The sequence below is a fragment of the Ambystoma mexicanum genome, chromosome 3q, assembly GCF_040938575.1.
Source record: "Ambystoma mexicanum isolate Mex_15411 chromosome 3q, UKY_AmexF1_1, whole genome shotgun sequence".
NCBI lineage: Eukaryota > Metazoa > Chordata > Amphibia > Caudata > Ambystomatidae > Ambystoma > Ambystoma mexicanum.
Genome location: NC_090926.1, coordinates 608,688,234 through 608,701,633, shown reverse-complemented (window position 1 = coordinate 608,701,633; position 13,400 = coordinate 608,688,234).

The following is a 13,400-nucleotide window of genomic DNA, read 5'->3' as shown; positions in this document are numbered from 1 at the left end:
TTTGGCTGCCAGTACAGGCATCCATTGGGCCTTTCTTCTTGTTACTAGGAGTCTTGCCTGCTTTGCCTGCTTTGTGTGGCTCGCCCATATTGTTGTTGTGCTATTTTCTGTTTGGTTGCCCTCAGTGGTCTGTTATAGGGCTCGTCCCACTCCCGCGCCCCTTCACTTCTGCTCCTCGTATGCTGTACCTGTAAGGGGACCCGGACAGGGTTTTAGAGCTAGGTGTTCGCTCACCACGAGTGGACTGCATTCTCCAACATATTTTGTTGATGGATTACAGAGCTGGTGCTAGTGTGCGGTGTTTGGATCTGTTTTTTTTAATTTTTTTTATTAAGAGCTTTTAGTCCCAGCCGCTTGCCTGTGTTCTCCTGACGGCCTGGGGTGGTGTGCTCCTAAATGTTGTGAAGCGTCTGAGGGACCATCACCGGTGTGCAGTTTTAAGAGACTCGCACTTCCGTGTTATGTTGAATTTTTTATGCGTGCGGTGGTCCGCGTTTGCCTACAGTTGTAGTACATGGGTAGCCTCTGCGGCCGCACAGAAGGAGGGCCCCACGGGCCTGTTCGATCAGTTATTATGATCCTTCTAGCGATCGGGCAGCCTGCGCTTGGCTGGGCAAGGCGCGCCTGTGTTAATCGCCGACAACATTCAGCCCGTTCAGCGGCGTGCAGGGGGGTGGGGTGCGCCGGCCCTCGCCGGTTAAGTTGTGTCTAAGTTGTCCCACACCCCCTCCGCCACACCTCCACCCTCCTTACTTGGCTCTGGATGGAGTGTGTCGTGGTCTCTCCGGGTCTCTGTTCCCCGCGGTGTTCTGGTACCGCCGCATGACCTGCTCCGCGGTGGGCAGCAGGATGCAGGAGCGGCCTCTGGGCTCCACAGCGGGAGAGCGCTGCAGGCCCAGGCCATATCGGGAGGTCTGCCAGCTCTCCTTCAATCCACTCGCCCTCTCCGTGTCAGCGCCCCAGCGGCCTGTTAAGGATTCAGGCTGGGCGCTGGTTACAGGCGCAGGCTCTGCCCCACTGCGGCTCCCGCCTCTCTGAATCCATGGCTTCGGGTTAGAAACCTGCGGAACTCCCAGCTGGATTCTGCCCACAGCGTGAGTCGGCTGGGGTTCACACAGCCATAGCTTCGGGATTTCTGATCATAGCTTGCCAGGAGTTTCAGGAAATAAACACTGATGTTTGAACAATCCCTACCTATGCTTCTTAGCGCATCAGGCTGCTCCAAAGAGGATAATTAGGCACAGGAATTCTTAGTGGAGCGGGAGCTCTGAAATCTGGCGGCCAACACTGCAGTACGCAACAGCGTCCCCCCCGTTGCAATGGTTTTTTAATGTGTCTCCGTGTTTTTAAAAATAAGGCAAACTTTGCCCTAGTTCTGATACCGTGCAAACTTTGCACTTGCACCGGTGCACAGTTTCTGTAATATGGCCCCATATCAGCTTTTAGTTGCTATTTCCCCATCACCATAACACACATTCTCCACTCAAATTCTCCAACTAGCTACTCTGGCCCTTATCCTTTCTACTTATTGCTGCTCATTCAAATCCCTAACTCCCCATCCTCACAATGATCTGGATTTTTGAAAGCTCACGCACTTAACCATATAGTATGCCACACTCTGCCTATAGAAAAGGTAAAGGCAAGGGATGCAGTGAGTTGTCTCTGCTTCGCCTTAATGCAGTGGTCTTCAAACTGTGTTATGCCAACACCCCCTTGAAAATGTGTTTTGTGGCCCCTCACCATTAAGGTTGCTGGATGCGAGATGGACATCTCTTTGCAATAGACCTCCTTTACCCATGGACACTAGGGGTAGCTGTGGGCAGAAAGTATGCCAGTTGGCCAAGTGCCTGCCCTCTCATAGATGACTCTCAACATGGAGTCTGTATTGAGAGTGAAATGGGGATGGCCCCATGAGTTCAATATCAAGCAATTGTTCTGCTGCACTACCAACACGAGGAAGAGTTGAGACGTTTGCTTTTGGAGTCATGCCAGGGTCTGTGGGAATTGTTGTTGTATGGATTTTGGTGCGACCACAGTCATATTAATCCACCGCAAAGAGATCTTGAAAATCTAGGAAAACTTGTTTCAATTTTTGCTTCTGCTCCAGAGTCTCATAGGCATCAGCTAGGTTGACTCTCTCTTCAACCATCTGCCTGAAGCCTGGAAAGACTTCTGGTTTGGCTATCTCAGTGGCCACCTCCAGCTGGGTGGCGAAGTCCCTGGTCAAAATGCTGATTTGGACTAATGGCTTCAGGTGTGGATTGCAGTCCTCGTGGACTTGAAAGATCACCTCATCCCTCCTGAAGTCACATGTCAAATCTTCCTTACCATAAGGGCAGGAAGAGTACACCAGGAAATTCCCCCCATGCTGGGTGAAGATCCTCTCTGGCGTTGTGTCATCGTCGCTATCACTGTCAAAACATTCCTTGGGGATTGGTCCTAACAGTTAATTACCTAAATCTATGGTAAAATGTCAGTCATCAACCGCCATTCCAATAATGGTGCCTGCGCCCAGAGTGATACTCTTTAGGTCGCTGTTATCCACCTCTATTGGAATGGTGTTGTGTTCTATGTTGACTAGTGGTATTGGGTTTATCCAACCAACCCTTGCTGTTGGAAATGAACATTAAGATGGACATAGGTGTCAGGGTTTTTCAGTTTCTGTCCTCTTTTAATTTTTACTTCCAGTAAGAATTGTCGGGTCCGTTCTCAGATGGTCACTTCCTCTACAATCTGAATTTCAACTGCATATTGCAGCAGTTGTGCTGACCGAAATGCTTTCTCTGGGTCATCAAAGTCCATGGGATTACCCGCTAATTGGGACCAAGCTTTGAAGTTTATTAGGTCCAAACTAATGGCAAAGCGATTGAGAATGTCACTGCCTAAATAAAATGCAGCAGGGACATCTCGCACAACCCAACAATTATGGACTATCCTCTTGTTGCCTATGGAAATTTTGAGCATACACCTGCTATGCAGGAGATGTTTGGAATTGGGTGTTTCCAGGTCCATTTCCCATTTGTCTATCAGTTTAAATGTGGGAATGGCTGGATCTTTTGGGAGTTTGCGGAACATGGCCTCGCTGATGAAGCTCTTACCGTTGTTCACACACACTCGGGCGAGAACAGAGTCCTTCCCCTCATTTAACTGAATAGGGATGAACAACTGCTCTCCAATTTTCTGAATATCAGCCAAGCTTTGAGCTGATTTCTCATCCTTTTGGACTATAGGAATGGGATTTTCTGATTGTGAATTTGTATAGAATTTCAGAGTGTTTCCTTCTAGTGTGGAATGCCACCTTAAACTGGAAGGAAGGTTGATTTTCAGAAATAGAGAGGACTCCCCATCACCAGTTTGTTGTCCTACTGCGATTACTGTTACGTCTGGGATTTGATTATTCTGGAAGTGAAATTCTATTTGGTCAGTTATTTTGTTCAACCATGTGGCATGTACCATTTAAACTAACATGGTTGACACTATGGGCCTCAATACGAGCTATTAGCTCCAGGGCTGCCTCCGTACCAGGCTCCATTACCAGGTTCCTGCAATAGGGACTTACCGGGTTACTCCGACATAGAAGGACCCGATAAGTCCTCCTTGCAGGAACCCATCCCCATTCTCATTTGAGCCCCCATAGGGCTCAATGGGAATGGGGAGGGAGGTAACAACGGGCACATCACAAGCGTCCCGTTGTTGCCTCCCTCTTCCCCTTGCGGGACCCGGAAAAGAAGTCTGATCAGGGTCCCGCGATGCAAAACTCGTAATCGGCACTGCTGTAATGAAGGGGGCCGACCTGTACCGGCCCCCTTCATTACGGGAGCGTCAGCCTTATAATGAGGCCCTATATTTCAATTTTATTGGTCAGTTAGTCTGGGTCCAGAGGACCTTGTTTACCCAATCTATGAGGAGAGACAACCTACACAGGATGTCATTTCCTAGTAAACAAGGTGTGCCCTCTGGAGTCACAACTATGACCGGGTGCTTCACCTTGTGTCGCCCAATTTTAATGTCTAAATCCACAGTCCCCTCGACAGGAATTTCCTTCCCATCGAAGTTCTGAAGTTGTCCAGGAAGAGGGGTGAGAGGAATTTGGTATTTCTCGCCCCTTCCCAAATTCAGTTGATCAAAGGCCCTTTTTTGATTTGGACCGGGGCATAAAATCTTCCCTCCTTTTCCTCAAGGGGGCAAAGATAATGCACATTTTTGGCCAACTGGTGGGTTAATTTTCTTGCTTTGTATACCGACAGAGAGGTGATTTGTGCTGGGTTTTGTTTGGGATCTTGGAAACCTGTAAGAAAAAGGTGACCGCTCGATATGGGGGAAGTTTTGGATTCCCCTGGTTCTGATTCTGGGCTGCCCCTCCTTTTTGGAGGCAGTCACCAGCATGGGTTTGAACCAGGGGATTTTCGTGCTGGTCATTCTGGGTACTGATGATGGGTGGTTTTAACTCGGTCCCCACATCGACCCAGTCTGGATTGGGATCCTTTGGGGCCCATTTTTCTTTGGGAAGAGTGCCCCCATCCCTGAAGGAGAAGATCCTTTCCTTCAAACAGGAAGATTTGCACCTCCTACACAAAATGGGTCTTTTTAGGCTCTTTATTTCTCCTACCCACCCGCTGCTCCTTGGTTTGCAGACTTTCGGGGGCAGCAGATTTTGGTTCCGGTTCCTGGGTTTCCAGGGGCTTTTCACAATTGGGGAAGGAAACTTCCTCCAAGGCTTTACACCCCCCTTCTCCTTGTGCCTCCTCCCTGGGAACCGGTGGTTTGTCTGGGTTCTTCCCTGTCATTGTTCTGGAGCACCAGACTCTGGATTTGAGGAATTCTGAGCCGCCATGCTCATCTGAGGGTTCTGTTGAGCCCTCAGCATGCGACCAATATCCTGTGCCATGTTCTGGACCTGGCGCTCTAGTTGGGACACCCGCTCTGGCTGGTACGGGGTCCTCAGATCTACCCTGGGTTGATCCCGGGAAGAGTAACTATCCCTTGTCGCAAAATACCCCTGGTTAGGAAAGTTTGGGTACCCCTCCACCCTTGGCCTCACCTCGCCCGGATTGGGCTGTCTGGGCTCAGGAAAGTGGGGAAAGAAAGAAGGGTTGTTTTGGGGTTGAGGTTCGGCTGGAATAGGGGAAACAAATTTGTCTGGTATTTGGGGGATTACTGCCCTCCTGGGGAAAGTGAGGAGGGAAGTTTCCTGGGTTCCCAGCTGTCTGGTTGTATCCCCTCCCCCCTTGGGCTGGAGGAGTCCACACATAGCCCAGGATGGGTCTATTTCCCTTGCAGCGTGGGCCGATGTTGTCGGGAGAGTTAGCAGTCCCATTTGTGGGGTTACCTCCCTGGCTCCCTGTTTGGGATTGGCCCGAGGGCCTTCTGGCTTTGGGGTTGGTTGGATTCTGCACGGGAAGGTTCTTAGGTCCCCCCATCTCCAGATCTAAAATGAGGACAACCTTCACCTCCTCCACCTTAGCAGCAGCAGGGGTGTTGGTTGGTTTGGGGCTTTTGCTAAGATTTTTACTTTCCAACGGCTTCTGTACTTCATAGATGCGCGTGGCTTGTTCAATGAACCAGTCTAGTGATCTTTTCTCATGAAAGTCCCTCACTAGCTGGGTCATAATGTACTTAGGTAGAGCATGAAAGAAGGTGTTCACAAATTCCTTACTGTCAGTGCGCACCCTTCTAGTGTTCTGCGCAAAGGCGCGTTTCAATTCCTGAATAAATTCTTGTGGGCCAGGTCTTCCCCAAATTGTAAGTTGTAGGCTGCCTTGCGAGCCTCTTGAGGGTTCCTATGAATGGAAAAATGTTTCGGGATGGCCGACCTATAGGTGGATCATCTGGACTGGTTCTGATCGTTCAGCCCCACAAAGAAGCTGGAGTACTCAGGAGAAAACATCCACTTTACATACTGAATACAGCTTTGGCTGTCCTTCAGATGGAAAGTCTCCATCATCTACTCAAATAATTCAAGGGGCTCCCAAACTGAATATTTAGCCTTTTTGTGGTAGGGCGTGATGACGCCCCTAATAGCTTTTATTTGTTTCAGGGGATACTTGAGTAAAGCCCTTTTGACTTTTTTGGCCTTTTTAGTTCGGGTCACCCTGGTCCACTCATCCTCTGACTCAGAGGCACTGCTACCAGAGGTGGCTGTCTGGTCTTCTAGACAGTCCCGGATTCTTGGGAATGGCAGGCAGAATGTGGGGGCCTAGTCTCTAGGGACTTGTGGCACTCAGAAGAGTCTTCGGACTCTTCCTTGCTCCCAGGATTCGCTGAGTACCCCCCCACTGTCCTAGCTGGGAAGAGGTTTTTAGTATGCTCTTGTCGGGCCTACTGTCATGGAATTCCCCACCAAATTGCACTGCCTGATCTCTTGATGAGTAATATTTCTGAGGATCCATTTCTCTGATTCTCCCCTCACTGGAGTCTCCCTGTTCAGAGAAGATGGGCCAAGCACTTGGGAACCTGTACATAGATGCCCACCCATCCATTTCTGGGAGGAGCTGACCTATTAGCCCCATATTCCCCATTGGGTTGAAGTCTACCATGCCTGTGGCCCTTGGTTCATGTGAGCCAGTGGACATGGGGGTGGCAGAGTCGATGGAATTGAAGAGATTAAAGTCTCTGGTGCCAGGGTTCCTGAGGTTATGCTCAGGGGTTTCCCTCTCCCATCTGACCTCATCTCTCTCATCCCCTACTCTCTGATGGCATGCAAGAATCTGACCCTTTTGTTCTTCTATTAAGGCTTTACTGCTCTCTATTAGTTGTTCCTGCATGGCAATTTGTCTATGGAGCCTGTCATTTTTCTCACAGAGAGCCTCATAGTCTCGCTGTGCTTCCTGCCTGCTTTGGGTCTGTTGGGACAATTTTTGCTGCAGGAGACTCACCTCCTGAGTCCTGTCCTTACTGGCCTGGTCATTCTTTTCCAGAGCATCTTCCACCCTCCTGGTGTGCTCTAACAGCTTTTCATAGTCCATTTTGAGTTCACCCAGCCCCTGAAGGGCCAGGTGATTTTCTTCTTTGTTTTTAACTGGCTGACTTCCTGGCCTAAGGCGTCTCTTGCCTAAATTAGAGTACCCCTCTGTGCAGCCAGGTCGTCCCTTTGTTTCCTAATGGCATATAATTTCTGGTGCTCCTCATCAAAATCTGTTTGAGTGTGGAGCTCCTTCACAATTAATGTATTATTTTCCTCATTTATCTCATCAATATGATTTTCCAGGGCAATTATCTGCCCTGCACAGGCCCTATTATAATTTAATTGCTGTTCCAGCTTTTGTTGGCTCTGTAGTAGAGTATCCAACCTTTCTTGGCACTCTTTTTGCACTGTCGGTAATTTGGTGTCTTGCTCTACCCTCTCTTGCTGCAGGAGATCCAGATCTTCTTTTACTTTTGTCAGGTACTGTCTGGTTTCACTCTCTGATTCTTGGAACTTTTGTAGCCTTTGCTCTGCAGAGTCCAGATCAGTTTGGGTCGTTTCTAAGGATTGTACTTGCCTTTTTGCCAGGTCTAGGTTTTCGGCATATTTTTCCTGTATTACCATCCAATGTGGAGGTAAAGGTACGCCGCTATTTTGGCAATTTTACATTGCTCTTCTTTTACTCTTGGGGACATATACAGTCCACTAAGTGCCTGGTGTAATGGACCCTGGTCCTGCCATCTATCTAATTCTGTAACAGTGGCTTGTTGTTTGATTTCCTGCAGCCAAGCATTCTCATCCTGCTCAAACCATTCACCCCTGACAAAAAATGTGTGCAGTAGGTGTTCTTTTGCCATATTAATTTCCACTGGGGTCGCCATTCTGGAAATATTAATTTCCTTCTGACTTATCTCAGGGTTATTTTATTTTTACAAAACAGGCCCAACTCCTTTGAGTATTTTTCTTGAAGGGTGTTTTTACAGTGTAGCACAGTGTGGTAGCCCAACAAGCTGTATGTACCGGTCAGTTAGCACGCTGTGTTAGACTGTCACAAGTGGTATGTCTAATTCAGGATCCCACGACGTGGCCGGCCCCAAGCTGTAAGTGATTTCAATCCGGCACACACCCAAGTCAATGCCTACCGTGAAATGCACAGCTGAAATACTTATTTATTTTTGTCTAAAAGTTCTTTATTTTGAACGATATACCACTCATATCACGCCCCTCTCCAGGAACCCCCCCCGGTCACACTGAACTAGGAATCAGGTTGGTTTGCAAAGTTAAAATATTTATTTAGGTATTTACAATTTAATCACCCATGTGGTGAGGTAACACAGAATAATCTCTTTAATACACTCGGAGTAATAGTAAGCAAAACAATGAAGCACAGAAATAACACTTTTGTGTGTGTGTGCAGATCAGATTGCACTGTGGTTAAGGTTCCCCCTGCACACCCCTCAACCTCCCCAATAGGCAATGTAAAGAGAAAGGAGGAGACAACAGGTATTCAGGAATGGCATAGTTCAAACAAATTAACAATCCCACTTTCCCCCAGCAAACACAAGAGAAAGCAAAATTGACTGTCAGGCTGTCTGAATGACTTTTAAAGTTATCTTGAAAATGGATTGGGCAAAAACACTAAATATAGTTTAAATTGATGAAATTGTTATAACTTTTATGGGAGCTGCTTTGGATAGTTGCACACAAACACGAGCAATGATTCAATACCAAGAAACAATGTGAAATCTTAAAATTAAGCTGTTTTACACGTGTAAGAATTTCCCTAAAACGAAATTCTCGGGAAACTTTTCACTGCAAGATAATTGCGATAACTGTATGGAATTGGGAGCGGTCTTAGGTGTGATTTAAAGGTGAGGATGTTAGCTACAAGCAGAAGTTGGAATTTTGTTTCCAGCACATAAACTGAGGAAGTTATGGACTTTTTTGTGGAGGTCATTTTTTTGAGAATTGCAAAAATGGAAAAACGGGTATGCGCTTTTAAAATGACAAATAGGATTTCTAACATGAGAGGATGACTACGAATAAAACGAATCCCCACAAGAACACAGCCACTTGATCAGGGCGACTGCCTGCCCGGGACTCGCCTTCTTCAGATGAGAAAAGATCAGCGCAAAGAGGGTTTTAGCAATACTAGCACATGAGGAAGCTAGGACGGATTGGATAGATAGTTCAGGCAATTCAAAAGTAATCCTAACAATGCAGGTTCTGAAGACAAGATAAGATGGATTTAAGATAGGGATTGGACTAAGCAAGGTACATATGCTAGTGGCACAGTTCTATCTATAGATACTCACTAGATATGTTTCAAACAGAACCGTCAGGATTCTGGTCAGGGATTCTGGTCAAGACAGACTGCTGGGCACATCAGATTTGGGCAGCATCAAGGCGCTATGGACACCGCCCAGCACAGGACTGAATCTGATCTGCAATGCACTCTGGTCACAGCACGGCACCAGACTGGATTGGAGCTGCCCTTTTTGGTTCTGATGATAATTATTTCAGCAGGCAAGCAGTACAGCGCAGCCCGGCTGCATTTTAGTTCCCCTTAGGTTTGTGGGGGTGGTTCTGGTTCTGGAAATTGAGGCCTAGCTGAAAGTGGTTCAGCTATGACATGGGTTCTGCTTTGCCAAGTATCTGGAGTCTGGAGCAAGGAAGATGGAAAGTTCTGCAGCAGGGTGCTCTGCCAGCATTCGGATAGTGGGTGAATCTGTCTGTCTTTTTTCTGCCCTCTGCTGTCTCTATTTATGCTATGATACAGGGGGTGTGTGTGATGGTTTAGCCTAAGCTCACCCCTTTGACAAGGATTGGTCAGAATCTCCTCTCTGCCTTGATAGGAGGAGAAAAACAGTGTGTCATCTTTATGGTGTGGGTTTATGAGGCTTAGAGTCCACCCCTAGCCTCTTGAACACAAAATCTACTTTTGACACAATACGTATTTACACATATGCAACCTCTATAACAACCACATATATAGGTCACATACTTTATATAGGAGCTATTCTTCCAAACCCCGTAGCTGTGGGATCTTGTGTCTGCTTTTCCCAGAATTTCCCCCTTTTCATCAGGAACACAATGTCCCATTTATCAGCAAATTTCTACAAGTGTGCGTGTATAACGTGGGCATAAGTGTATAAAGTTTCATACTTCTAGCAGAAATACATTTGGTATAAAATCATATTTTCTGCCATTTCCTTCCAAATTATGTCACACGAGTTTGCCGCCTCTTGAAATGTGCAGCCAAAATTTAGATTTACAATCTGTTACCTTTGTGTTTTTGACAATTTAAAGTGGCAAGTTATATGTGTTAAAATAAAATGTTCTTTGTGAATGTTTAGCCACAGATGGTTGTTTGTCTCCGCCTCTTATTGTCTCACTTCAGTTCAGGAGCAGTCCCCTGTCTGTTCTCTTGGCAGAGGCCATTTTACGACGGTCCTCACACCTAGCCTTTCCTGCTTGCAGCTGTTCATTGCTTTCTTCCCAACTGCAGCCCAAATTCTTTCCAAACCCTATACGTATCATATAGGTGTGATTTCGTGCTGGAGAAGAAGAAGGCCTCTGTGAAGAAACCTGTTTTTCCAGTTTGGTTGGCTTTAGCCAGGCTTAAATTTAAATGTTAATTCTGGTGCATTTTTCTTTAGCTTAAACCAACTTGTGCTTTCAAAATAACAGCTAAAATTCTCATTCTAGGTTTTAAACCATGGGATAAAAACAATTACAACATAGGTTACTCACAATAACAGGCCACTTAGATTGCAAACATTTGATTTCAGTTTATACAGGTTTAAAGTTTACTCAGGCAGGCTTCTGACAGCTGTCATTCAGGCGGCCGAGAGTACTGCGCCCAGATTTTGACAGATCCATAGGCCATTTTTGCTGTGGAAATCCCTTGATGCTTTCAGCTTTTCAGGACGTTGTAAGTTCACAATGATTTCTTATACTTAGTGAATTGTGGCACCCAGCAAGAATTTTGGATGTTTGAGGGTGTTTTGTAAAGGCATTCTGCAGTTTCAGCAACAAAGAAAAAGGATTTAAAGCAAGGTTTTGGGGTTTCCTTTAGCAACACACTGCTTTTCCTTCTGTACTCCATTTTCACTTGTTGTGGAGCCCAGTGACATGTTTCAGGAGTGAGATCTCTGTTCAACCACTGACAACATGCATGGCAGATTGGGCAGCCAGCTTTTTGTGTTGCAAAGCGCGATTTTCAGAGGTTTTGGCACGCACAAGGGTTTTGCAGCCATTTTACTATTTTTGGCACCGTCAGAACACAGTGATGCTGCATGGCAGAGCAAAAGAGGATCAAGTCATCCCACAAAGGGAGATTGTTGGCCTGGAGACTGGAGAAGTTATTTTCCCTGGATCTGACCCTGTGATGATTTTCAAGGTACAAGTTGAGAGCACATGTAGTTGGACAGTGACCCTATACTTTTTCCAAAAGGTGGATGCCATCCCCCTTGGGTTATTTTGAGGTTGGCATTATAAAAAAAGATTTGTTTGCTTGTGTGTTTGGCTACCAGCATTTGATCCCAGGTCATCACATTCTGAGCGCAGACAACTACAAGACTACATGAAAGTGTCATCAAAGCATGTCTTGTATTTGGGATTTTGCTTTGCAGGGAATACTTCAGAATAGATTGTTGGATATAAGGTACACACCTTTAATATTTTTCTGGCAGCATTATAGGAACATCTTTTCTCTTGGGTCATTTTTCAGGTGATGGTGATTATCCTTTTGAAGGGCCAATGCTCATCACTTTCTTCTATTAAGAGGGGCCAACTGAATTACATTGGAAGATTTCACTTTAAGTGGTGTAAGGATCACTAGAAAATCTGTTCTAGATTTGCTGGATCCCAATGCATATACTATAAATTCAGTGGAGCAAATTGGCCCAAATACCCTACTTGCAAATCGTGCTAGTCTGATCACCAACACAATTGACAAGTTGGCCCCTCTTGTTCCACTGAGCCCATGGTTGGCTTATACTCAGAAACCAAAATCGGTTACCCCGCCACCTTAATTTTCAGTGTTGGAAAGTGAGAAATTTAGGAAGGAAATTGCACAGCTCTAAGAATCAGGACATTCTTAGGGATCTTAAACAACACCAATTAGCCTGTAAAGGCCTTTTACAGTCATGAAATCAATAACACTTCTAGCACCTCCAAACAGATATTTGCAGTGGTGAATGAGCTCTGTAATGAGCCGAATGTCTCAGGCATCATTACGTCGCAATGTCTGATGGAACGATTGGCTGTGTACTTTACTGGACAGATCAACACAATTAGAACATCATTAGCTCATGTTAATCTTGCCAATGGTGTGCTATAATTTGGTGCTGATCAGAACAAATCGCCAATGATGGCGATCATGGGCACTTTCTTCAAACTTGGCTCCTCAGAGATCAACCACTTGCTAGCAACAGTAAAAAGAACTGGTTCTCCCTTGGACCTTGTTCCACCTAAAGCTGGGTAGGAGACGAGGCCAATATTTGTTAATAATATTCTTTCCCTCTTCAATGCATCCCTCTCATCTGGCACTGTCCCTCTCAACTGGAAACATTGAGACATTAAGGATTTAATGAAAACGCCCTCGGCTGACCCTATGGAGTTGTCAAATTACAGAATCATTACCCTAATACCTCTTTTGACAGTTATGATATGATATGATAGATATGATATGATATGGCATTTATAACGCGCCTATACACAAGTGTTTCAGTTAGAGAGGGCTGTTGTTTCTCAGCTACAGAACTTTGCCAAAACAGCCGATTTAGTTAGAACACTTACAAAGGAAGGCAAATAAAGAACCAACAGCCTTAATCTTACTCGACCTTTTGGCAGCGTTTGACAGCATCAACCATCACTTATTGGAGTAGAGGATATATAAATTGGGGATTTAACCGACAGTGCTTGAGTGGATCAAAACCTTCCTGTGCGATCGCACCCATCAGATTCAATGTGGTTATTTTTTATCCTCTCCGCCCTCATTCAAACTTGGTGTCCCCCAGGGCTCAGCTTTGTCTCCCATCCTTTTTAATCTGTATCTTCAACCTTTGACGGATGTTCTCCATGATGCATGTGTAAAGTGTTCTAATTATGCTGACGACATCCAGATTCTGTCAGACAAAATCAAAAACTCTCTGCTGTCAATGAAGGTCTGGATGGATAGAAATGTCCTAAAAATGTATCCAGACAGAGCAGAAATTCTAGTCATAAACAAAAAATTCTATGGATGGTCCCCTTCCTGTTGGCCTGACTCTTTCAGCCATTGTACTAGGCCTAGTCCCAAAGTTAAGGACTTGGGCATTATCCTGGACAATAGCTTGCATTGAACACACAGACATCAGCTTCAACAAGACCATGTTATTTTACCCTGAAAAAAATAAAAGAACCGTCTCCCCTACTCATCCTTTATTTAGTTTGGCATTTGTAGCGCGCGCTGAACCCAGAGGGATCTTGGCGCTGGTTACTGTGACACTTG